The sequence below is a fragment of the Photinus pyralis genome, unplaced genomic scaffold (assembly GCF_008802855.1).
Source record: "Photinus pyralis isolate 1611_PpyrPB1 unplaced genomic scaffold, Ppyr1.3 Ppyr1.4_LG7, whole genome shotgun sequence".
NCBI lineage: Eukaryota > Metazoa > Arthropoda > Insecta > Coleoptera > Lampyridae > Photinus > Photinus pyralis.
Window position 1 is genome coordinate 12,920,763 of NW_022170738.1, and position 24,058 is coordinate 12,944,820.

Consider the following 24,058-nt stretch of genomic DNA (forward strand, 5'->3'; position numbering starts at 1 on the left):
TGTATTTCTAGTCTAAATTCCAATTGAATTCAAAGATGTTAATTGATACTTTGTTTCTATTATAATTGCAAAAAAAGAAACAAGTTTAATTTTACTTGTCGATTCCATTAAACATGCAGAAAATTTACACGCTCGCATTAGGAACACGTGACCCTCACGAAAGCTCATCCACAAGATCTTGCTCTCCCCCTCAGTAACCTCACTCCTAAAAAATCAATCACGGAGGGAGAATAAAAAAAACTGTGTTCAGCAAATCCGCCCCGGAAATACAAGGTGTGTAAATTAAGTAATAGACTAATGCTTTATATGTGAATCTTTAGTCTCAAGCACTCATAGACTGGTCAATATTTCTAAAAATCGAAATTTGAGGACCACTCTTTTCCCCCTATTTCGATCCCGCTGGGTCCGAAAATGCCTGTTACCAAAGCGAAATCTCGTACCATCGGCGTAGTTTGAAGAAGGTGTCATACTCGGAGGGAGGTTTTTCGGACAAATTGTATCCTTCTCCTTCTCGACTACGTTCATGGATATCCAAGATTATAAAATTGAGATGAATCTTTACGACGATCATCAAATTAGAGAAACGATGCGGGATGAAAGAGTTATCATCATGTTATAGGTAAAGGAAAACCAGAAAATTCTGAACCCCGCTGGATCGAGCCATTGATTCACAATGAACCTGGCCGCCCTCAACGAATGACTATTTGACCTATTGAGGGTGGAGCTCCAAAATTAGACTTACTTATATAATTATACTCGTAATTCATGGACAAAGATTAATTTGTAATAAATAAAGAAAAACAGATTAGGGGCTACGCCAGAATAGACCTGACCACTCCCAGCCCAGGATGACATCTATTTGCTCTTTTTAAGAGTGACGCTTAAAAATTACAATTACTTGTAAATGAAAGCCTTTAAGTAGCTCGTAATTCACGTCTGAAAATTAATTTGAAATAAGTAAAGGATATCAGAGGAGGGACTACGTCCAAGTGGAACCGGCCGCCCTATCGATTATATTTATTTGCTCTTTTAAAAGTGGTGCTCAAAAATCGAAATTACTTGTAAATGAAAGCTCGTAATTAATTTGAAAAAAGTAATTCTGATCAGTAGGCGGAGGAGGGGGGGGGGCTGAATCCAAGTAGACTCGACCACCCCATAAGAAATGTTCGATTCCTAGTGATTAAAGCGAGCTCTAAAATTTTAAGCTTGCGATATGATGGGCTCCTAAATAGCTCATAAATTGAATACCATTCTTCAATTGATTCACAATGGTGGGGGGGCTAGGTCCAACGGGGTAAATTCCGATGACTGATTTCACGATACAAAAAAATAAAAAATCACTTTCTCATTGCCACTTTTTGAGCTCTACAAGACACCGTTAAGAGATTTTCAATACAACATTTCGCTAGGGAAAAGTCATCATATACTTAGTTTTTTATATGACCTGCACAAAAATTACATACCTACTGTATTAAGTAGCATTTTTTATCACGATAGAACGATGTACCACACACAAAAAAATAAAAGTGGGCAACTTTTTTGGTTTCAACAGGATGGTGCTTCTACGCACAACGCCCTAATCGTTCGAGAATACCTATCGGATAAATTTTCTATTTTCCAGAAAATGTGTCCGATAGGTATTTTCGTACGATTGGGGCTTTGTGCGTGGGTGCACCATCCTGTTGAGACTAACAATTTCCAATTTTTGTTTTTTGTGTGTACCGTATATCGCTGAATACGCAATTAAAAATGCTACTCAATACAATGTGTACTTTTTTACGGTCTATACGAAAAAACAAAGTTGATGATCACTTCTCCGAAACGTATTGAAAATCTCTCAACGGTCTAGAACGCAAAAGCTTGCAATGAGAATGTGTTTTTAATTTTCTTGTCTCCATAACCTCACAAAAAAAATAAAAACGCAATCGGAAAATTTCAGTTTTTCTTATACATCTTCGGAAGTAATCAGAATTTTCTGAATTACCATCGCATCTTCTATGGCTTCGGAGATCTCCATGATAGACGTCCTTTTCTTACACACAGTGAATAGTCAGAGAGTAATAAGAATTAGGTGAAGTAAGAAGTCAGTCGAAAAACATTACAAGTATTGAAATAATACTTCTATCAATACATTTTGAAATTCTGGAACCATGTTAGATCCTGAATTTGGATATTAGAATCCTGATATATTAATCTTACTAATTGTAGCTCATCTTAAAACTACCATATTGGAGACCATAACAAATTCTCATATCATTTCCTAAAAGTCATCATCTAGCCAACAAATGAATATTTTAGGTATCATGCTTTAATTAAAAATTATTTTACTTCAAATAAAGTAATAATTATTTACATAAAAGTCAGGATAATGATACATTACTGGCGAGGCACCATTGGGACCGAGTACTTTAATTTCCGAGTCAGGTAATGATATTTTACTGACGAGTTTTGTATTAAATTTTACCCGAAATCGTCTTTTAATACAAAATTTCAATTTTTATATATAACTTTTTGATTAATATCAATCTGTCAATGATGACAGGAGTTATTAACGTCATTTGGAAATGTCAAAAATGCGACCGGTAAAGTGACAGGTGCGCCAGTGAAGTGACAAGCGGCAGGAAAAGTAGTCTGTTCTGCCTCTGTCATAGAAACTAAAATTTCCTGACAGAAAGTAGGCATGAATGAAAAGATTTCAGGACGATTTTGGGTAAAATATTTTGTGCAGTGAGTTCAAGCTTGAAAATGTCGGAGTATAAAACAGTTTAAAACGAGGTGGCCCAATTTTTTCTCTCGCTCACGAGTTTATCAGGAACGTTGTAGAAAAATGTGTAGAAAAATCCTATAAGAACCAGTTTGGGTGAAATAACTGAAACTTTTGCGGCATAGGCAAATTCTCAGAAAATATACGGAAATTTTGGAGAAACAAGGTGGAAATTACAGGATTCTTAAAAAAATTAATGGAAACTCAATTTTGGCGAAAATTCAAGTAAATTTTGGAAAACCTAAGAAAACATTGGAACGGAACTTTTTTTATTTGATTGTTTAGTTTCATTCACAGTTTCATGATTCAATACTACGTATCCTGAATTAACCCATTCCCATTGTCAAATAAAGTTAGACCACATAGGTAAGAGAGGGAAGGGAAAGTATACGCAAATCTTGGAAGAACTATGAGGAACTGTTAGAAAATGACAAATTCTAGGAAATACAATGAATTTTCATGCTAGAAAGTTTAGGGAAATTAAGGGAAACATTGCAATTTTTGGGCAACGAAGTTAAAAAGGTATCGTAACCAACGTCACCTCAATGTATATAAAAACTAATTCTCGTCCGCAAAAAAAGAGATTTTATCGAGGAATTGAATTTTACAACCAGAATAATGCAATAGGAGTAATCGATTCTGAGTGTATTTTATATTCGAAAGGAAGTTTACCTCCGAAAATTGCTGACAGTGCATAACCAACATTATAAGTGTTCAAGTTTTAAAGATGCTTCCTATTCATCCACCCCAACTTTTCATATTCTTTATAATAGGCTTGGGCATTTGGATTTTGTAGGTACCAACTTCCATTCTGCTTCTGCAACAAGGCATTGATTGGACGGTAGGAGATGAGATAGGAGGTGTACTATGTTTTTTAATCAAGTAATTTTATTTACAAAGACGGTGATTTTATAAGAAAACTTTAAACGATATTTCCATGGCAATTATGAAATTATGAAGCAGCCTACTTTATTAGAAATGTATTCGAGTATAACTTCGATATGATTTTACCTTAGTTCCCTTATTTTTGAAGTGTATTGCAGATATAGTAAAAAATACTATTAGAAACGCGTGTATAATTATTAATTGGTCTTTAAAGCACTTACAACATTTAAAGGCTTGATTATACACTTATTAACAAGCCAGTTCATGATTTTGTTTCTGTCCGTAGATCCCGCTGTGTACATGATAACTTGCGAACAGTTTCAAATTTTCCAATTCTGTTTTCAGTAATAGGTAGACTATGGTCAAGGGACTAACTGATTAAATTTTGGTCAATATACGTCAACCGGAAGTGACCTTGTCGCTTCTTGTCTATATTGGGGCATCAGTTTTTTTCTTAATATACTATTTTGCAGTGCAATGTTAGTCTCTTGCCTACTAAGTTACGAGAAATCAGGGAAAAGTGTAGAAATATCCTGTGTAATCATTTTCTCGGGAAAGATAAAGACATTTTAGAAAATGCAGAGGAAATTCGGAAAATAAAAAAATATTAAGGGAACTCTTAAGATAAGTTTAGAACGGTGTTTATGCTTACTTGATCATTTCATACAGCTTCATGTTTTAATATCTTGTCAAATAATGTTAAGCTTAAGACAACATGGGTAATACAAGGGCTTTATCTCCATTCTGTTTTACCACTAATAAGTTTTACCACTTGTTAGGTTACGTTAGGTTGTTAGGTTTCCCCTTTCTCTTTAGAATAAGATGAATAATTTTACCTGGTGATAAAAATAATGGGTGGTAAAAAAGGGAAGGTGGTGAAAATGGATTGGTAAAAAGAGGGCGAATCATAAAGAAAGTATTAGCAGATTAGGAATTCATATGGCGAATTCGAGGAAATACGTCTGAAAGAGGAAATGTTTGGCAAATGAAAGGAGGATTTTAGAAGTTAAAAGGAAATGCTGAAAAAATAAATAAACATTGGAGAAGATTTTAAGAAAATTTTCGTGTTGGGAAATTATCGTAGTAAATTGTTGTCCTCTAAAATACTTATGTTGCAACCGACCCCTTAAATTTAAAGACAACTTTTAGCAAAGACGGGTAATGATTTATCAAGCAATGACATTTTATATCAAGAAAAGTCACCAGATATAGCTGGGTTTGAAAGAGGGAGATCATAACATTGTTTTTCAAGTGTGTTTAAGAATTCATTAAAAGAGATCTCATAAGGGTGCGGGCAATTTTTCAGCCATAAACAAAAGTAAGCATCAGAGTGAAAAATGTTAATTACAAAAAAGATGTACAAAAAAGGCTTCTACACTACACTTTTTGCTGACAACTAGCTTTGATTTAGCGTTACTAGAAACAGATTTACTAAAATTCAAGCCTGGGTAGGATCCTTAATTAGACATTAATTCTAGACGCATTCAAAAATCCATCACAAAAAGATGAATGCTACGAGTTTGCTAGTTAGTGCCCTGTGTAAATCGAACAGTTTATTTAAGGTAGGTAATTTTATACTAAGGGCCGCCGATAGACGAAGAAATTTTCCGATATAATTCGCAATAAATCAAAAGCAATTGAATACGCTTTAAGGGTTCCAGTTCCATCATATACAAACCGTAGCGCATAAATATTTGTTAAATTACCAAAGCGAAACACTCAAAAGTTCGGTGTACTGAGGGAAAATTTATTAAGAAAGTTTTTAAATTTCCATAAGATGCTTATTCTTCCGCATTTTAATATAACAGTTAAACTTAACCATATTGCAGAAGTTCTACATGAAGGCATGTAATAAATGATGTAACATTTCGCAATAATAAAAAAAACCCTAAGCTCCCCGAATTTGTATAAAAAAAGCGGTTTTAATGAAATTAATTGAATCCGTTGCATTAAAAGGAGCAAAAAAAACCGAATGCAGCATTTCAATTTAATGAGAATAAGCAATCATACAAAATCCTCTTTTGCACAAATCCAGATACGGACGAAATGTATTTTGAAATGTAAGGAAAACTAGCAACAAGAAAATCAATAAATCCTAATCCGCCTTAACGAGATCTAGTTCAGATATAGATAAAAATTAATGCAATAATTCCGTATTTGCAGTAAATTTATGTTTCTGAATTATAAACAAATCACTGCTTTCTATTCGTGACTGTTATGTTATAATTTCTCTTTCGTAACTAAAATGACTTTCTCCGTTCTCCACCCACCAAACCATTTTACATACCTACATTCTCTGATAAGGGATTGCATTACGTAATTACTGTTTTTTGTGAATCTGTCAGTCAGTCACAACTTCCTGATTAGTACAAATTGCAACGATTAAAACTCCATTTCGTAGGATCTAATAAAGGTATCGAAAATCTAATTGTAAAACTTTCAGTTCAATCAAAACATCAAAGGAAAAAGGCTTTCTTCGACAAATAGTTATTTAATAATATCTTAAAACCTCTTTCATAATATTTAATGAAGGCACGCCTCACGCATTCATGTAAATTAATTAATTTTCATGCTATTACTAAATTAAATTTTCAAGATCAACGTAACACGTTCAAACTTCCACAAAATATTTCATTGACTATAAAAATATTATGTAAACATCCTTTTCTATCTTATGGATTCTTAATTAATCGATCGCGTGTTCAGCTAGCTTATATTATCCTTGGCTAGACACTTAATCCTGTTACACGCCGTATTCTTTGAGGATAATAACTTTAATATGGAAATGCGTTGATGTTCCCGTCTAATTTAGATATAATTTATAACAAATCGTCGATTGCGACAATAATTTCGCGTCGCGAGCAACGCTCGTTAATAATGCAAATGGGTTGACGAAATTTTATTAATCTATTAAATTCTATTTCGAAAGGGTATAAAATACTTCAAAAAATGCTCAACTTGTGCAATCCTGTAGTTTCGGATGGAATTCGTTGAAAAGATTTTCCTAAATTTAAATTAGACATTTATTCTTAATGAAATTCAATAAATAGTGAATCATCGAGGCAAGTAGCTTGATGACTTTCCATATTACTTGACTTGAAAATCAAGTAATTTCAAGCTACTTCATTACTTGGTATAGATCAACTTAAACTATAGTCCATCTACGAATTGAAACGGAGAAGAATTTTTTTGTCAGATTAATTGTACTTTATTGACTTTTTAAGAAATATATAGGATAATCTCCATAAATAATACAACATATATGTACAATAATAAGAATTAATAATAAATGAATTCAGAATTTAATAATACCTTATGCGAAATGCTTTGCATTTAAAAAATGAACCTTTATTTTTGTTAATTAATTTTATGACTTTACTAGTTTAGTAAAGTTATAAAGTATAACAAATATTTTCCTTAATTTGAGTTTTTCTCTTAAATTTGATTATGTAATACCTACAATACGTTTTTTGTACTGCTATATCCAAAAAAGTGTACAATTTTACACAAAATTGCAATATTATATTGGAATTGGAAATCTTGATAGGCAAAACGGAGGGTACCTAATTATGTATTGTAAAGGTAGCTGTAGATTTGCATCTATTTTTTCGATTTTTTTAGCAGAAAGAGATAAAGAGGGGTTTTTGAGGTTTTGAGTAATTTTTAAGCACTGATAATCATCAGGTCATCAACATTTGGAGATGCTAAGTTATTTTCCAGATGGATAGTGGTCTTGTTGGAGTTTGAAAGAAGGGGTTGGTCGACTGCAGTGAAAAGGACCTGTATGTATTTCTGCGTATTTGTTTTCTACAGGGTCTATGTTTCTTAGAAACCGGTAGAAACACAAATTCTGAAATTTATATCGTATTTCATCTGTTTTAATAGATACATTGGATTATAATGCGAACTCTGAATGAAAACCGCTAAATCTGCATAAAGACTATTGAGTTATTATTTATCCCTCTACCTACCTTCTTCACTTTTCTAGAAACGTTTAACTTTAACTAAAGCTTCCAAAAAATCACCCTGTATTTACCTATTCCTAGAAAACAGCGAAGAACTCTAACAACGTATCGCAAACGAATCATTGAATTTACTTATACGAGTATGTTACACTTTGCATAAAAGCCATTCCATATGTAGAGGGATGATAACCGTGAAATTACAATACGCTGGATTATTATTATTAACACAGAGAAGAAAGAAATTGTAACAGGCATACATGCACTTGTGTATGAAATAAAGGGCAAAATTGTGAAATTTACTGTTTTTTTTACTAATGTTATTCTAAGACTGAATAGAACATTTCAACCCCACCCAACAAAGAAAAGCTCGTACTGTAGCAACACAACTTCTGTATAATTAAACTATCGAGTAAATCAGATTCGAAGGGCGTAAAAGTATATAATTACATAATAAATTAATTGACCTAATTTTGCTGTACGTTAATTATAAAAGATTTTTAATTTCTCGAGCAACAATGGAGTTTCGAAGGGAGTTTTAAAACTCCTGATTTGTAATTATGAGGACAATTGCTTTCATTAAAATCTTAGAGCAGGGGCACGACTCGTAATCTAATTGTATTTTAATAATTATTTCGAACTTTTAGTTTGAAATTTGAGGGTCGGGATAAAATTTAAGATGCACTCATTAATGAAAGCTATAACAGTTAACTAACTTAAAGGGTATTGTGTTGTTTTCTAGGGGCGGTTCCAGTTCGCTATGGGGGAAAAGTCGCAATGTAACGCATCTATCTTGAAATTACACGGTTCGTAAATTATGCCGGATACGAAAGATATGCGAGACGCTTTCTAAAATGGACATCTCCAAACGTCGATAAAATATTATTGAATTCTAGGCGTTTGCACTATGTAAGTTGTCAATGTTTTAAGATAATATTTTGTAACCATCCCATAAACTATGAAAGTAAAGAGTACTTACCCGATCACCAGGATACTGATATGCCAAACCTTCAAAAATCGGTGTCTGGAATTAAAAAATGAATTATGTCAATAAAAACAGCACCATTCGCAGAATAATGTTTGAAAATGAAAAATGCACATGCTTTAATGACATCCTTCACCAGCTGACAGTACCGTTGCCGTAGAGATGCAAGGATAAAAACTTTTCTGATTTGATTGGATGTTGGCGACACTAGGTACAGGTTCTAACATTTAGCGATAAAGATAAGATAAGACTAACTCTAACTCATTCTGTAAGAATCCAATATGAAGTGTAAATCTGGGGAATTATTTACGGAATAAGTATAAAGTTGGTTTATTGTATTTGAATTTGTTATCTTAGCGTCTACTTTTCCTTTTCGAATTGTTTGTAATTCCATATTATTTTCTTGATTAAATTTTATCGCTTTCATAATTTATTCAATTTAGAGAAGAATTTCGTCAAACTTGCGTTATTTCCGTTTGGGATAAGGAGTCTTATCTTGTAAAAAACTCAAAAAAGTCAATATTAGGATTTTTCTTCTGGCAGATGCCGGATGTGTACGAGGAGAGTTTCAATTTTGAGTTGTTTTGAGCTAGTTTGACAGGTATTCTGTGGGTGGCGTAGAGACCGCAAGCCATTGCACACAGTAATCAGCCCTGTGATGTATCACTAACGTTAAACCGTAACGTGCCTGTTATATGTAGAAAACGTTATTTTGCCCATTTTAAATAACGTTTATTGGCAGATAACCTGCACCTTAAGTTTGACGTTTCTGATACATCACAGTTCACAGGGCTGAATATATGTTGCAAATAATGATGCAAACATTTTTTGCGCCCCTTACGCAATTTTCAAAAAATGGCTCAAGCAGTAAAATTTTTCTTCCTATTTTTCTAAAACTTCACATTTCTTTTCTGAAAGTCATGTTTGGATTCTAAAGTTTCAATACGCAGTGGTTTTGGAACTTTTTTCTTCAGATTATGTCTATTTTCCCTTCAGATTCTGTAGATTTTTCAATTTTCTCCCAAATCTACAGATTATTCCAATTTCTCGGCTTTTCAGATTTTTACGTTTCATCAAACTTTTCAGATTCTTTCGTTTCTTTGAATTTTTCCGATTCGTCATATTTTGCGAATTCTTCTAATACACTTTGATTTTCGAGTTTTTCTTTGGATTCCTCCATTTTTTGTAGTTGACAGATTCTTTAAAATCTCTTATTCCCTCGAATATTTGATACTCTTCAGATTTTTAATTTTTCCAATTCCTTAGATTCTTTGGATTCTCTCGTTGTTTAGCGTCGAGTTTTTAAGCGAGACGCTTATGCTTTCGTTTGATCGATCGCTCGCTCGATGGCTTCATGCTCATCGATTTAAAAGAGAACGGATGAACCGATTTCAATAAAATTTTGCAATTTAGGGCAAAAAATAAGGAACGCCCTTTTGACATCATATGCTATATATATTTATTTATTTATTGCCCCTCTCTTGTTCTAGGCACTCAACAGGCTTTCGCCCAATTGCAGAGTGACCCATAATGCTTTTTAGAGGTGCTCCTGCAGAAGGCCTTAAGTTGCTCGAAACTACTCCGGTATTTACCTTACGAATTAGGAAAACTGCAGGAAAACCTAATTCCCATCTCTGCCTTAAATGAAAAATGTTTACCTCAGCCCAGGTTCGAACACCCGATCTCTCGGATATGTAGCCCAACACTGCTACACAGTCGGCTAAAAGTTGAACCTAATTCACAGTGCCTTTATAGCCGATTTCTGCACATTTTTTTTAAAGGCTACTTTTAATCTCATTTTGGCTGGCTGGCTGGCAGTAAATGAATGCCCGTAAAAGAACGATTGTATAAAGGCGAGGAGTGTACGGGTACCTACCGGAGCCGTGTAGTTAAAAACTGTAAGGAGGGGTGTATATGATGCGGGGTCGGCGACATCTGGACGCCATGGCCGAGTGTTGTTTACTAACGTGGTGATTTTTTCAGTTTTTTTCCTATCTTCTTCTAGAGTTTTGGTCCGATTGGTGTCATCGGAAAGATCTTATAAACCCACACAATTCTTGAGTGACGGAAGTTCATATTTTTTTCTAGACGCGAAATAAACCGTTTGGCAGGGCACACGTCTTCGAATTTTGTCACGTTGTTCGTTAAAGCGGATTCTCTTTCTAGGGTCGTCAAAAAAAGCTCGAGCTATGAGATGTCCCCCGAAACTTGAGAACTATTTTGTGGAGGTTTTCAGTGAAATCCACCAAAGTGGTCTATTTACAAAGGAAATGTGGTAGCCCCCGACAATATCTTACGGATGGTGGAGTCAAAACTGGCTAATAGAATACTGATATGCCACAGAAAAATGCAAAAATAAAGTATGAATTGACTTTTGCAGGATTCTAACTATTTAAAATTTTATATTCTTAAAGTCGTGTTTTATCCATTTGTTTAGATGCTTCATTCTTCTGCATCTTCATTTTCAGATTCTGTGGATTTTTCAATGTTATCCCAAATCTACAGATTATTCAATTTTGTTGGGTTTTCTCGTTTTTTCGAATGTCTTCAGGTTCTTTGAATCCTTCAAATTCTTCTGTTTCTTCGAATTTTTCCGCTTCATCATATTTTTAGAATTCTTCCAAAACACTTTGATTTGCGGGTTCTTCTGATTCTGATTCTTTAAAATGATTTATACCTTCGAATTCTCAGCTTATTTATTTTTCCAATTCCTTAGAGACTCTTTGGATTCTCTCGTTTTTGGTGATGATGTTTTGTTATGATAGGTACCTATTACTTCCTTACAAATGTCCTATTTTCGAATTAATTGTTACTCATATGGCTTCCGGGTGTTTCTGATTTTTTCATATTTCTAATATTTATGACTTTCAATTATTCTCCATCTCATTGGGTTCTTCGGATGCATCGGATTTCTTTGATTATTCAAACTCATCAGATTCTTCATGATCTTATGTTATCTTAGATTTTATCGAATCCTTCCAATATTCTTCAAATTCTGCAGATCCTTGAAATTTTATGATCCATCAGTTCCATAATATTAGTAAAATTCTTAGGTTTCTTCCGTTTTTTGCTCATCTTTTGATTATTCAAATTTATCAGGCGCTTTAAATAACTCACACCCTTCGAGCAGACTCTTCAGCGTAATAGAATTTTTCTCATCTTTCAGATTCTTTCGTTTTATCAACCCTTCAATTTACGTTACGTGCACGTGCACCTAGGCAAGTATTGTTTATGCGTAGATGACCATTCCCGATTAATTTGTTACAGATACACAGTACCCTACCCGAAATTGTTTTTCCTCCATTACCTTAAAGATAAGTTAAGGGCCGTCCTTTCATGTGTCAGTTAATCTTATCTGAAGGATAAGTTCCACTTAGAATACATGTCTTTCCGTGGAAAGGATAAATTTAACGGTAAGATTAAAGACCGAACCTTAATGAGATTTCTGAACCATCTAAACAAGTAAATCTAGAACAAAAGGACGAGAGCTTCGGAAAAGAATAACTTACTAACGATAGTAACTTGATCTGTCTTTGAGGGTGGTACCCTTAACAAAAAGGGATGAAAATATGACTGATCGAATTTTATTCTAAAAGACGTTATCGTCGAATCTAAAATAGACGAGCACCAAAATAGCTCAGTTGCCGTTCAAAACACTTGGACCGTGTGGCCAATTTTCCAGCGTTAGGCTGTAAATGGTATTTCGTTCTTCTGTGAACCAGTTCTTCTGTTAACGGCGCTAACTGTTAACTGAAGAAAATGAAACGATTGGCTAGCACCACTTACGACAATCATAAAACGCCAACACTGCCGCTGGGAGATTTTCTTGTATCATTTCTGATACAAGAAATTGTAATTATCTATGCCACGGATTTCGTATTAACAATAAACTGTAGCAGGAACAAGTTATGTGTATAACTTCAAGTTCAACATTTCACCTAAGTAAAAAAAAACTAATATGTCAATTTTATTGGGACCACCCACATTTTCATCCAGTTAATAGTTTGAGAACATATGAAGGATAATTGGATGAAAAAATGATCAGTAGTTATAAATTTTAATGAAGCGATTTTAGGGGAAAGTTTTTCGAGGAGTGAGCTTTACGTTAAGCATATAAAAACGGAGAGATTCGATTGAAAACAATAACTGATGAATAACTAAAGAAAAAATGTTATCGCGAAAGTTTGGAAATAGTAAAGGAAGAAGGCGGCGGTGTTTTCCGGTGTGCGTACTCAAGTCGTGAATAGCGAAAAGTTTTTGTTGTGAAAAGTTCGAAATCCAAGTCCCCGGATCACTGTCATCAACCGTTTTCCACAGGTTGAATATAAAAAATGTACAATTTGCATGCATATAAAGAGCAACAAGTTAGCTTGGGAAAGTTGTTTGTGAATGAAACGTCTATTTTGGGATCTTCTTTGAGTCCGTCTCAACGAGAAAGGGGCGCGGGCGGCGGCGTTTCAGCAACTTAACGCGGCCACCGAGAGACACGCTCGTAATGATTTATCCGGAAAACCGCCACTTGACCGCCGACTTACTGCCCTACTGACTACGACACGAAAGATGTCATGTTACTACCACTACTATTACTACTACGGGTTTATCGGCCCCACTTGGATCGTTCACGACATCCCTTACCCAAACTATTATATCCCATCAATTTTCCACTCTACTTTTGACGTTAGTTTTTTTTATTGCGATTGAAATTGCCTTTTTATACATTTGTTCAGTAAAACGCGTTGGCACTTTGCGTGTAATTTTCCTTTTTGCGCACTTCGTAATTACCACTTTAATTTGAAAAAGAAAGCTTCCCCACCTCTCACACTTTTAATTACGTAATTACGCTTAATACAGGAACGCACGGGAGAACTTTTTATTGGGATTTGATTGATAAAGCCATTAAAAACACATAAAGGAAGGTATAATTTAAGATATGCACTTCAGAACATGATAGAATATTGTAAACATAATTTACTATGAATAATGTCTTTTTCTATTCCATGAATATTTTATTGTTGATTTTTGTTACCTTATTACTTTTTCCCCCTTACAGAAAATTATAATGTATCTTAAGTCACTTATCCCTAATGAAACTGGATGTGCATTGAACGGTTTTAAATAATGCTATAGGTATTTTACTTAATTTCAATCTGAATACCAACTTATTTCCTTCGGTAAGTTGTTACAGGCTTACTGTATATCAACGAGGACTCTAATGAAAGAGTAATACCTATCCTAGCTTGAACATTTCGTCAAAAATAATATAAATATAATATATAATAATATAAATAATATGTTCCTCAAGAAAATGGCTTATTTCAAGTGCGAAAATTACAAAAAAAAGAGAAAATGGCAGAGGAAATCAAAAGGCATTTTATAATCCCTAAAGCGGAACTAAAAAAGCAACACGGCACCTCGGGGTCATTGCATTTGATCCACTTTTAATAGGTTTCTTACAGGTATATTGTAGGTCAAAAGTTTGAACCGAATCGGATCAAGTGTTTGGCAGTTATAAGGTTGTATAGATGAAAAGAAGAAATTGAAAGAAGCGTTATGAGCATGACGACGGAATTTCATCCCGGAAGCGAGCCTCTAGCTCCTATAAGCCCCTATATGAGTACTATCAGTGAATAAAACTATTCCATGTACTAATTACTATCTAGTTCACAAATATACCGTGCGTATTGCTCATATTTATAGAAAATCCCGAAACACCTCAAATTATAAATTGACATTCTTCAGCATGAAAATTAGATCCCTGCCTTCAGCCCCCTTCGAGTGACAGTGACAACCCCCCAATTTTTTAAATGAGAAGTATGGGCTTTGTCACTTGTAATATATCGTTTGAAATGTCTCTTCTGACATTTTATTTAAGATTAGGATGTCGCCAAGACATTCTCGGTGATCATTTTGAGCATCCACTTCATTTGTTTGTTTTTTTGCATTATGAACATTTAAGTAGGTATTGCATATTGAGTGTAATGAAGCGAATTTCGGTACTCAGATGATTTTATTTTTGTATGGAAATTTTTGCAATAAATTTGAAAACAATGACATTTTTTAATAGAGAATGAAGAGACCTTCCAAATCATACATTGGAAGCCCATACTTCCCATTTCAGAAAATGGGGGTTGTATCTGCTACTCGAAGGAGGTAGAAAGTAGGATCCCATTTTCCCGTCAGGTGGACGTTATTTAGGCTGAAATAGTCAGCCTTGTGATGTATCACTAACGTTAAACTTAACGTGTTGGTTATCTGTAGAAAACGTTATTTTATCCATAAGTACTAAATAACGCAAAACAGCGTTTTTTTGGCAGATAACCTGCACGTTAAGTTTGACGTTTCTGATACATCACAGGGCGATTACCGAAGATTAATAACGGGCCATCATGTATGTGCGAATGGTTTAATTTGACTTAAATCTGGAGGATTGCATTACAAATACCACGGAAATGATTTATTTCATTGGAATTTGTTATTTCAGTGTATATTTTTCCCATTTCTTAATTTTTTCATATGTAGCGGCGAGTTTCCTAATTTCGCTAAACATAGTACATCAAAAGTATCGATGTTTTAAGGTAGCATATTTTTTGGAGATAGTACCTCAAACGGTACTGGATACTGATTTTCATGTACTGGGTACGCTAGTAATACTAAAACAGAGTTCATATCTCTACCCGCAACCCCCGAACCTCGGGATTATCACGAATTGCTTATAACTTTTCCAAACAGTTACAACTTTCCGAATGGTAGAATAGACGGACGACAAATCCTGTAGGATCTGTCTGTCGGTTAAAAGTAGAAGACCCGCTGACTCGCGAACCTGTCTCCAATTTCATTACTGCCCATAATTTTATTTTTTATTATTCTTCCTATTTAAATTTTTCAAATTGAGACGCTTCAATGGAAGTTTCTAGACTTAAAATCTACAACAAAATTTCTTTTCCTGGTATCTTTAAATAGGTGAAATTTCCTAAATGTAGAATTTTTTATGAACATTACAACGTCGGTTAATTAATACAAGACCATTGCTTTCGTCATTTATGCCACGCTTCTTTAGAATGTGGTATAATGATTAGTATAGTATGTCTGTATAATTAACACTTGTTTTTATGTGCAATTAAATTTTGATATTATATTGCCGGAAAGTAAAAGACACGCAAGCAATGTTCTTGTGATTGTGGCACTGCCATAGCCAGCTAATTTTTATAATAACGCACTTTTCGTAAGGTATAATCAAGATTTTTCACTTTCACTTACACGGATAAAGAAAAATCACCTGAAAGACAAATAAGTGCAGCGCGCACGATCTCTTGATGTTCATCTTGGGTAAGGGAAGCTGACAGTATAAAATCCTTAAAGGTTTCCCTTTAGAAGCGCAATTTTTGCTTTTTACACGTCAAATAAAAATCATTCCGGTTCATAAAGCACTTTTAGAGAGTTTGATTAAAACATTAAAGAATAACGGGATTTTAAACGAAGCACTTTTGGACAAAATCGCATCACGTAACGTAAAATAATTTAGGATGTGTATGGATAAAAATTTGAATCGTAAAACTCGACCAAAAGCGTGAATGAAATCCAGCCCTGGTAATTCTCTCGTAAGCGAGAACATCGGTCGACTCTGAAGGCGTGGAGCGGGTGAAAATGGCATGATAAACCGGAGAATCCCCCTAGGTCAACGATCAGGCCCTGACCTGAGACCAGACTTACTAGCTGACCTTATTTCCCAACGACAACCGAATGTCAAGGACATAAACTGGGAAGAACGAATAATTAAACTTGTATATACGACGTTCCGAGTGGTAGCAATTTTAAATTGCTAACGATCGGGGCGGCTCCCTGATTGAGTATTCAAGAGGAGAAAGTTCTCAAGTTTATTAATAGGTTTCCTGGTGGTTATTACATTAATTGTCAATTCGGGCACCGCAAGGAAATATAAACTAATTAATTTGCGCTCAGATTCGAATTTAGATATGGAGAAGGGGCAGCTACGGCGGCGGCGGCGGCGACGTAAGCAAGAGCAGCCAGCAAGCGACAAATACACAAGGTAAATTAATTATAAAAGGGACCGCAAAAGTTTAAAACAGTCTACCGCCAATGTTTACCATTGAAGTAGGCACTTACCTACAATGCTTGTTAATTAAGGTATTAGCAAAGTGCAAACGTTCAGTAAATGGAAGACTTCTTAAGTGAAAGGAAGATAAAAGACGCAGCTAAAAGCTTTAAAACGTACACACGTCATGTGTATGATGCCACGACCCAAGTGGAAATAAACAATGTTTGGGCCATTGGTTGCTTGTAATCATATTTGCCTGGCAAAGAACCTACTTTATAGTTTATTTTATATGTTGGAAAGCCATTTCCGCTTCAGTTGGCCCTTTTAACGATCAAAGGACAATGCGTGCGGTAAAAGGAATACATCCCATACGCTTCCGCTAAGTTAAACTAGTTATACATACACCATTGGTCTTTGCACATTTTGATCATGTATAGTTATGTCTGGTCCCTCTCGTCGATTTCCTCGTGCCAATCGTTCCCCGAGCCTGATAAGGCCAAACGTCGAAATACTTCTCGTAAACGTCACATTATTATGTAACATACGCCGAACGTAGGTTATCCGATTTAAAGTACCTTCGGTATGTTACGTCGACTCTACCCCCTTTGCCGTTCGCAACTTTTGAGAGGGTCACCTCTAATTTGCCATGAGTTATAGTGACAACTGACAATTTTATAGGTATACCTACTAAAATGTTTTTTTCCAATTTTGGCGTCCCAACCGACGCGACGAAGAAGGTTGAAATATTGTCATTAGCCATTGCGATAATAAATGAATTCAATACAAGTGATTCTAATCCGAGAATCTAGAAAATGGCATGAGGGTAACTAAAGTCTTGAACACTTAAATAATAAACAATAACAGTATTCTTATATTTTATGCTCCATAAGTCCACATCCCGATTGGAAATTTAGTACGCAATTAATACAAAGGGTGCTCTACCATTAAAAGCATAAAAGCAATATATTTATTTAAGGCACTTTAGTCTTCTAGTACCTGGCACGCTTAAACAATTTTCATTTAATTAATAAATTAATAAATGGACTAATTTATGTCAAACTTGCGATTTAGTAAGCAATTAATATATAGTTTTCTCTTGTAAGTTAGCAAAAAATCCTACAATCCTTGTTTTACTTCGAGGTTAAATACATTTTACGTATTTGGAGTTCCAGAGAAACGTTAAGCATCCCCAATTCCATTAAAAAAAATTCTGCCAAATTGGCGAAGCAATCATTTCCAAACTGTAACAATAAATTAGCAATAAATAAGCACATAACTGATGGTGTAATTAATCTGGTTATTAGGATTATGAGGATTTGAGATCGAAGAATTTGTAGATTTCTTATAAATAAGCACCTTAACAAAATTCGATGCATTCGATCCATGTTCGACAGTACCAAGTATTAATTTAATGAAGATATATTAAAATAAAAATCCCTAATAATGGGAACAAAGATTTAAATAATTATTATTTATGTTCGTATTTATTTATTTAAATTAGGAAGCATGGTAGGATGCCAATGTGAAATATGAAACATACTAAAATAACTGTTTTGCTTTTTCATTACCTTCAGTTTCATATGAAACACTTCACGACCCCACCTGTTATCTTGAAGAGGGCGTTCACTCCACCTAATGGGGTGAAATGCAAGATTGTGGTCAACTGAGTCCCCTTCGATACAAATTTGAGCAGGGATTTATAAAACTGTGCAAACTTTAGCTAGGATAAACACTAGTAATTTCTTTTACCACTTACAAAAACACGCATAAACGCAAAACCGTTTTCATTAGCTAATTTGTAAAGGAAACGTTTAGGCGTCCACTTTTTCCTGTTTCCTAATCGTATACACAAAAATGGTAACGAGTAAAGGTAATGACTAGTGCTTTTTCGAGCTAAAATTGGCACACTGTTATAAATCATTTTCCAAAATAGAAAAGACTCGGAACGGACCATAACGAATTTTTTTCATTAGCAACCAGTGCTTCGTATGGGAAAAGATTCAGGAATGATTTTCCAGAAAGTCAGTTTTGTTAAGGGCACACCTCTACACCCGAGTGAGCATGGGTAAAAGACGCAAAGCAAAACAAAAACTAACTAACAACCTCACCTGAGGCAAGTAACTTTGGCGCATTGTCCATGAATTGATCACTCCTTCCCGAAAAGCGATGTTTGCTTTTACTAGACGAACCTTTGGTAAAAATTTCAAAATAATATCTGCATAAATAAGAAAGTTGACAGTTTGCGCATGCGCAAATTAAATAATTGTCAAGATTGTTGGCTCAGGTGCCAGAACTATAAACTACCGAATTCAACAAGAACAAACTAAACATTTTGAAAAGGAGCCTCGGACGGACGGCCGAAGAAAGTGGTCATAATAGCGCCTTCCAACATGAGTGCTCGAACACGGCAATTAAATGTGCACCAAATTTCACCCCCTTTCAAGTCATTTCTTTCCGGAAACTATCTTTTGCAAGCTGTAGTTCTAGTCCAGTCGATACAATGAAAAATAGGGGGTAGCTTTACAAAGTTCATGGAATTTTTACAGGTGGTTTGGGGGTACGGCAGAATGTATATTCTTCGACCATATGCTAAATTGGAGGGGGGCCAATAATCCCAAAATATTTGAACTTTTTTCAGTTTCTCGCTCATATCTCGTCAAGCTCGTCAATTTTTTGTGTCATAGTGCAATAAAAAGTTGCAAGGTATTAAATTTGCTAAAATTTGGCTGAGGAAACGATTTTTTAAATCAAATATTAACAACTCATTAAAATTAGACAAATGCAACTCCTCAAATTGTTGACGTTGGAAAGAAATTCCTTGTGAGGTAAGCGGTTAACAATACGTGTCTAGGGTGGCTCATATTGTTTACTTACTACCTAAAGTGGTAGTGGTGAAGAGGCAAGCTGTCTTGTTTTCGCATTTTTTTAAGCCAACAGCGCATCTTTTTTTTTAAGGTTACAAAAGTGAAAAAGCAATTTACCTACCTATACTGTATTCATTTTAAGAAGGCAGCGGTAAAAAACATAGGGAAGATTTGACCTTCAGTGTGATTGGTTAAAACACAAGTCAGTATTACGCTGAAACATAAAACGAGTGGCGAATTTTGCAAGCTGGTAGTTTCTGTTGGCATCTAAACTATTGAAGTGTCATTAACTGTTAATGTCAAAGATTAATTTGTGTTTGCAGTGCTAGATATTTCTACTGTACAATAATTTGGTGCCGTTTTATATTTTTCCTGTGTGTGCTTATCTTCAAACCCAGCGCCATCTACTACCTTCTTATAATGAATGAAGTATAGGGTGGTAGAGACAATTAGATAGTTGTCAATGCAAAAAAATTGTAATGGTCGGTTGCTTTCAGGCGTGTCCAGGAGACCGAAGCAACAAACGGAGCAAATTAACGTTGTCGGTGCAGAATGTTTACACTTTTGTTGAGCCAGGATGAAGGTTCAAGTGTTTTCTAATCCGATTCATCCGGATCTAGCAGCTCGTTGGTCTACGGGATTGACCGATAAAGTGAACACCGAGTTAGTAAAAAAATATGTACCACCGGAAAACTGTGTGGAATTAATGCCACCAAAAATCAAACCAGAAGTTAAGATTGCGGTTCCAGAAACCACCTTGCGCAGACACTTACGTTTAAGTCTCCTGCAAGCACCATTAAGTGCGGCGATCGCTTGGATTGGTTCAGTACTCACCGACATGTTTACACTTAGCAGAGAAGATCAAAAACACGATACAATTAGCGATATTCACTTTTCTGAGTCGGTTTCTCGGAGAGAATTGATAACCTTAAACCTTAACAAGGATCTCAGAGACACTAAAAATTCGCAAGTCAACTTAAGGTTCCCAAAAAGACCTTTGCATTTCCACCTTCTACTTTATCTAAGTAGGGAATCTTGAGATGTTCCCTTTCGCTAAAGAGAGGAGCACAGCAATCGGGACGTAATTTTCGTGCTCCAACTAAATAAAGACGTTCCTTGCCCCACAAGCAGCAGAGAGCGCAGCAGTATCAGCGCCATCAACCTCGGCAGTTAGGTAATCGCCCTTAGAGGTTCGTTTTTCTTGTGGAAGATTGCAAAAGTTTGCAAATGGGTGGATTAAGTTAGCTATTGATGGAAAAATAGTGTCTTATATAAGAGGTTTTCCCATTCCCTCTATAAAGAACCCTGCTTAGACAAAAAGGGTTGGTTTCTGTAATTGACCTAGATGATTGTTTTATTGATGGGAAAAGCCAAGTTAGGGTGTTTTAATAACGTACGAGAAACGATACAATTTTTTTTATTATACCTGAATCACAATCTCCGTTTTAAACACTCAAATGCGTGCGAAAAAAGGCCTTTAAAACACACGTGCTTTAAAGTTGCTAAGTAATGATACTTCAAGTCCGACTTTTGAAACTGTCATCTGGGTGAAATAAAAAATCCTCTTAGATTAAACTCGTTGCTCGTGCGTAATTACTTGATTATGCACTTGTATCTTAATATACTATTATTAGTTTTCTATACATCAAGTTGTTTGAAAATCAAAAATGCATTATTTTAAAACAGTATTTTTTGGAATGCAATGTTTTGCTAAGGACCTTCCATCACGTAAGATTTTGTGTCGAGTTGATAACACTACTGCAATTTGTACAATTAACCCTTAATAAAATAGGTCGACAAATTTGGAGTTAGTACGAAGAAAGATATCTTAAATTTTTGCCTCGTATATTTTTCTTCATCAGACAATGTTCATGCTGACGAGGCTTCTCGACAATAGTATCGAGAAACAGAGTGGATGTTGGCAGATTGCACCTTCCAAAAAATTAAAGACGTTTTTGGTATGCCTGATATAGATTTATTTTCAAGCCGTTTAAATAAAAAATGCCCATGAGGGAGAGATCCAGAAGCGACTAAAGTAATATAATAATAATAATAATAATAATTGACTTTATTCCCATACAAAATGTTATACAGGAGCATTCACTACATGAAATATAAACAAAAAAAATTTTTTTAAAAGATATCTACAAGAAAAAACAAGAGGAGAAAAGAGACAGAAAGAAAGTGAATTTTTTAACATCAAAAAGAAATTTAATAGGGAAAGGGATTCTCTATGCACTAAACATACAGCCCTGAGTTAAAGTGTAGCTTTAGTTAATAAAATTTCATTTTTTTTTATTAAGTCAACAACAAAAATTTTGTACAAGTTTGATGCTTCCACGTTAGATTGGAGCGTTTTTACTTTTATGCCTTTGCTTTAGTGTTAAGAACACTTTATGGATCTCGCCACCAGCAAGGTATCCAATCTTAAAATCATTGCTTTGCTCTCTTTTAGCGGGACATCCCACCCTCTTGCAAAATACCTTTTCTTGGTAGCCGGCAAATTATTTGGGAAGCATTATTACACAAAGGTATACCAGGTAGGTCGGTGGAGATCTGTATAGCTTCAATTACAGATTCCATTTAAAACAATACAATAGTTGATTAAAACTTGTGGTGGCAATTTTGTTCTATCCGTAGTTGGAATCCTTTTAATGTGACTACTGCAAACGTATTAGAATTTTTGACTTATACCAATTTGAAAATTGTGCTTCTTACAGCAGCCTTAACACCTATATACAGCAATAGGGCAGATAGCTGGTCCAGATATGAGGTCAGACTTCCGCATCAAAAGATTTTGTAGGGGCGTTCTAAACATGCGACCACATACGCCTAGGTATTAAAGTACATGGAATCCTAATTTAGCTATAATTTATGTACGACTTCTTGTTAATCAAGACATTCCCCTGTCATTACTAACGCAGAAGCTGGTGGTTTTGTCGGAATAGGGTACTCACAAAGGGTCTGCAAGAAATATATCCATTGGTGATGTCAAAACAAAAGCTATTTCGGTTAAAAAAAAGCGCTGTATCTGCACAAGAGTTGTGCACAATTTATACTTGTTTTTTGTGTGCAATCATATCATAATAATAATGTAGTATTAGAATCGTTCATTACTTTAATAACTTGCTGAATAAAGAAGAAGTTTTAGTTGTTGCATAATCTTTAAACATCTACATTATTTATTTACGAAACGAGGCCGAATATGATTAAGATCGTACTTCACTTCAGGTAAGTTCGTTTGATCTTGTAATTTTTTTTACATTTCGAGAAACTTTGTCTTACTTTGATCAGCTGTATTTCGGTTAATGTACTGGGTCTTAAAATTCGTTTCACCAACCAAATTTTAGTAAATTTAATGGTCTACAACTTTATAATTCACTATGATACAAAAAATATTCTTAATTTACGAGATATAAGCGAAAAACTCAAAAAGGTTCGAACATTTTGTGGTTTTTGGCCTCCCCTCCAAGTTAGCACACGGTCCTCCTTTTTCCATAAACGGAATTTTTTAGTGGTAGCATATTCCAAGTTATAAGTCTTTAAGTTTGCTCACAAAATCTCGTCTTCGGATTATTTGCCTCCAGAAATCTCACTTGTAGGTGAGGCCATCTCCTCTTAAAATTCACCCAACAAATTTTACTTCTAAGAAAAGTTTCAAGAATACTTAGTGGAAATTCATAAGGCCCGTGAAGGAATGCGAAGAATTGAGAATATATCCTGAGTGTGGATGTGCTAATTTTACTTATCTTAAAATTCATGATATTTTTAACTAATTACTAACTATATCAGTATAAATATAAACTATATGTTATTATATTTAAAAAAACCGATCTCAATTATGCGACCATTAACTGTGTAAGCAGCACATTCACAGAAATCCTTAGGGGTGTTATTAAACCAATGACAGTTCAAACCTTCTTCTATTGAAAAAAACTCGTTAGCTAATAATAATAAATAGAAACAGTCTGTGTTGGAAATCGTTATAATGCACGTGAAAAGAGCATTGCCACAAAGATTAAATATTTAGCATGGTAATGAAGGTTATAATCCCACAAAAAGCTTCCGAACAAAATCAATGCGAAAAAAGTCAGTCTAGTCTAGCCAAACACAATCAAGGATGCGAATAATTCAGAAGTGAGGACAACCGGTCTATGAATCCCATTAAAGTTTTCTCTTCGAATTACAACTCAAACCGCACAAAATCGAACGAACATGACAAAATTCAACGTAACTTACCTCACCACGACTGTAATATTGAATCCTTCAATCTGAAACCAAAAGAAATGTGTAATTAACCCTTTCATGCATCGAACAAGAAAAACATAAATACAAGTTTTTCGCCTAGAAGCAATTTTAAAATATTCCAACATTTTGCAGCTTATATTGTCTTTGTGAAATGTCGTAAATAAATTCAAAGCAAGCTTTCTGTATTCGTACCTGTAGACTGTGCATAAAACTGCTGCAATAAATACAATGTGTATCATTGAAACTTGGTTTAATGCAAAATTTCATATTAAAATGGGACTATTGTTTATTTTA

At 34.7% G+C, this 24,058-nt stretch overlaps 1 long non-coding RNA gene across 1 annotated transcript in view; it reads right to left on the reverse strand.

The window, feature by feature from the left end:
- LOC116176532 overlaps positions 1–23,797 on the reverse strand; it is an 83,582-nt gene extending 59,785 nt beyond the window's left edge. Inside the window, exons 1-2 of the long non-coding RNA XR_004146463.1 lie at positions 23,756–23,797; positions 8,591–8,635 (exon numbers count right to left, since the gene is read on the reverse strand). This is a non-coding gene — a long non-coding RNA (uncharacterized LOC116176532). The remainder of the gene's footprint in view (positions 1–8,590; positions 8,636–23,755) is intronic.
- Positions 23,798–24,058: the final 261 nt, after the last annotated feature.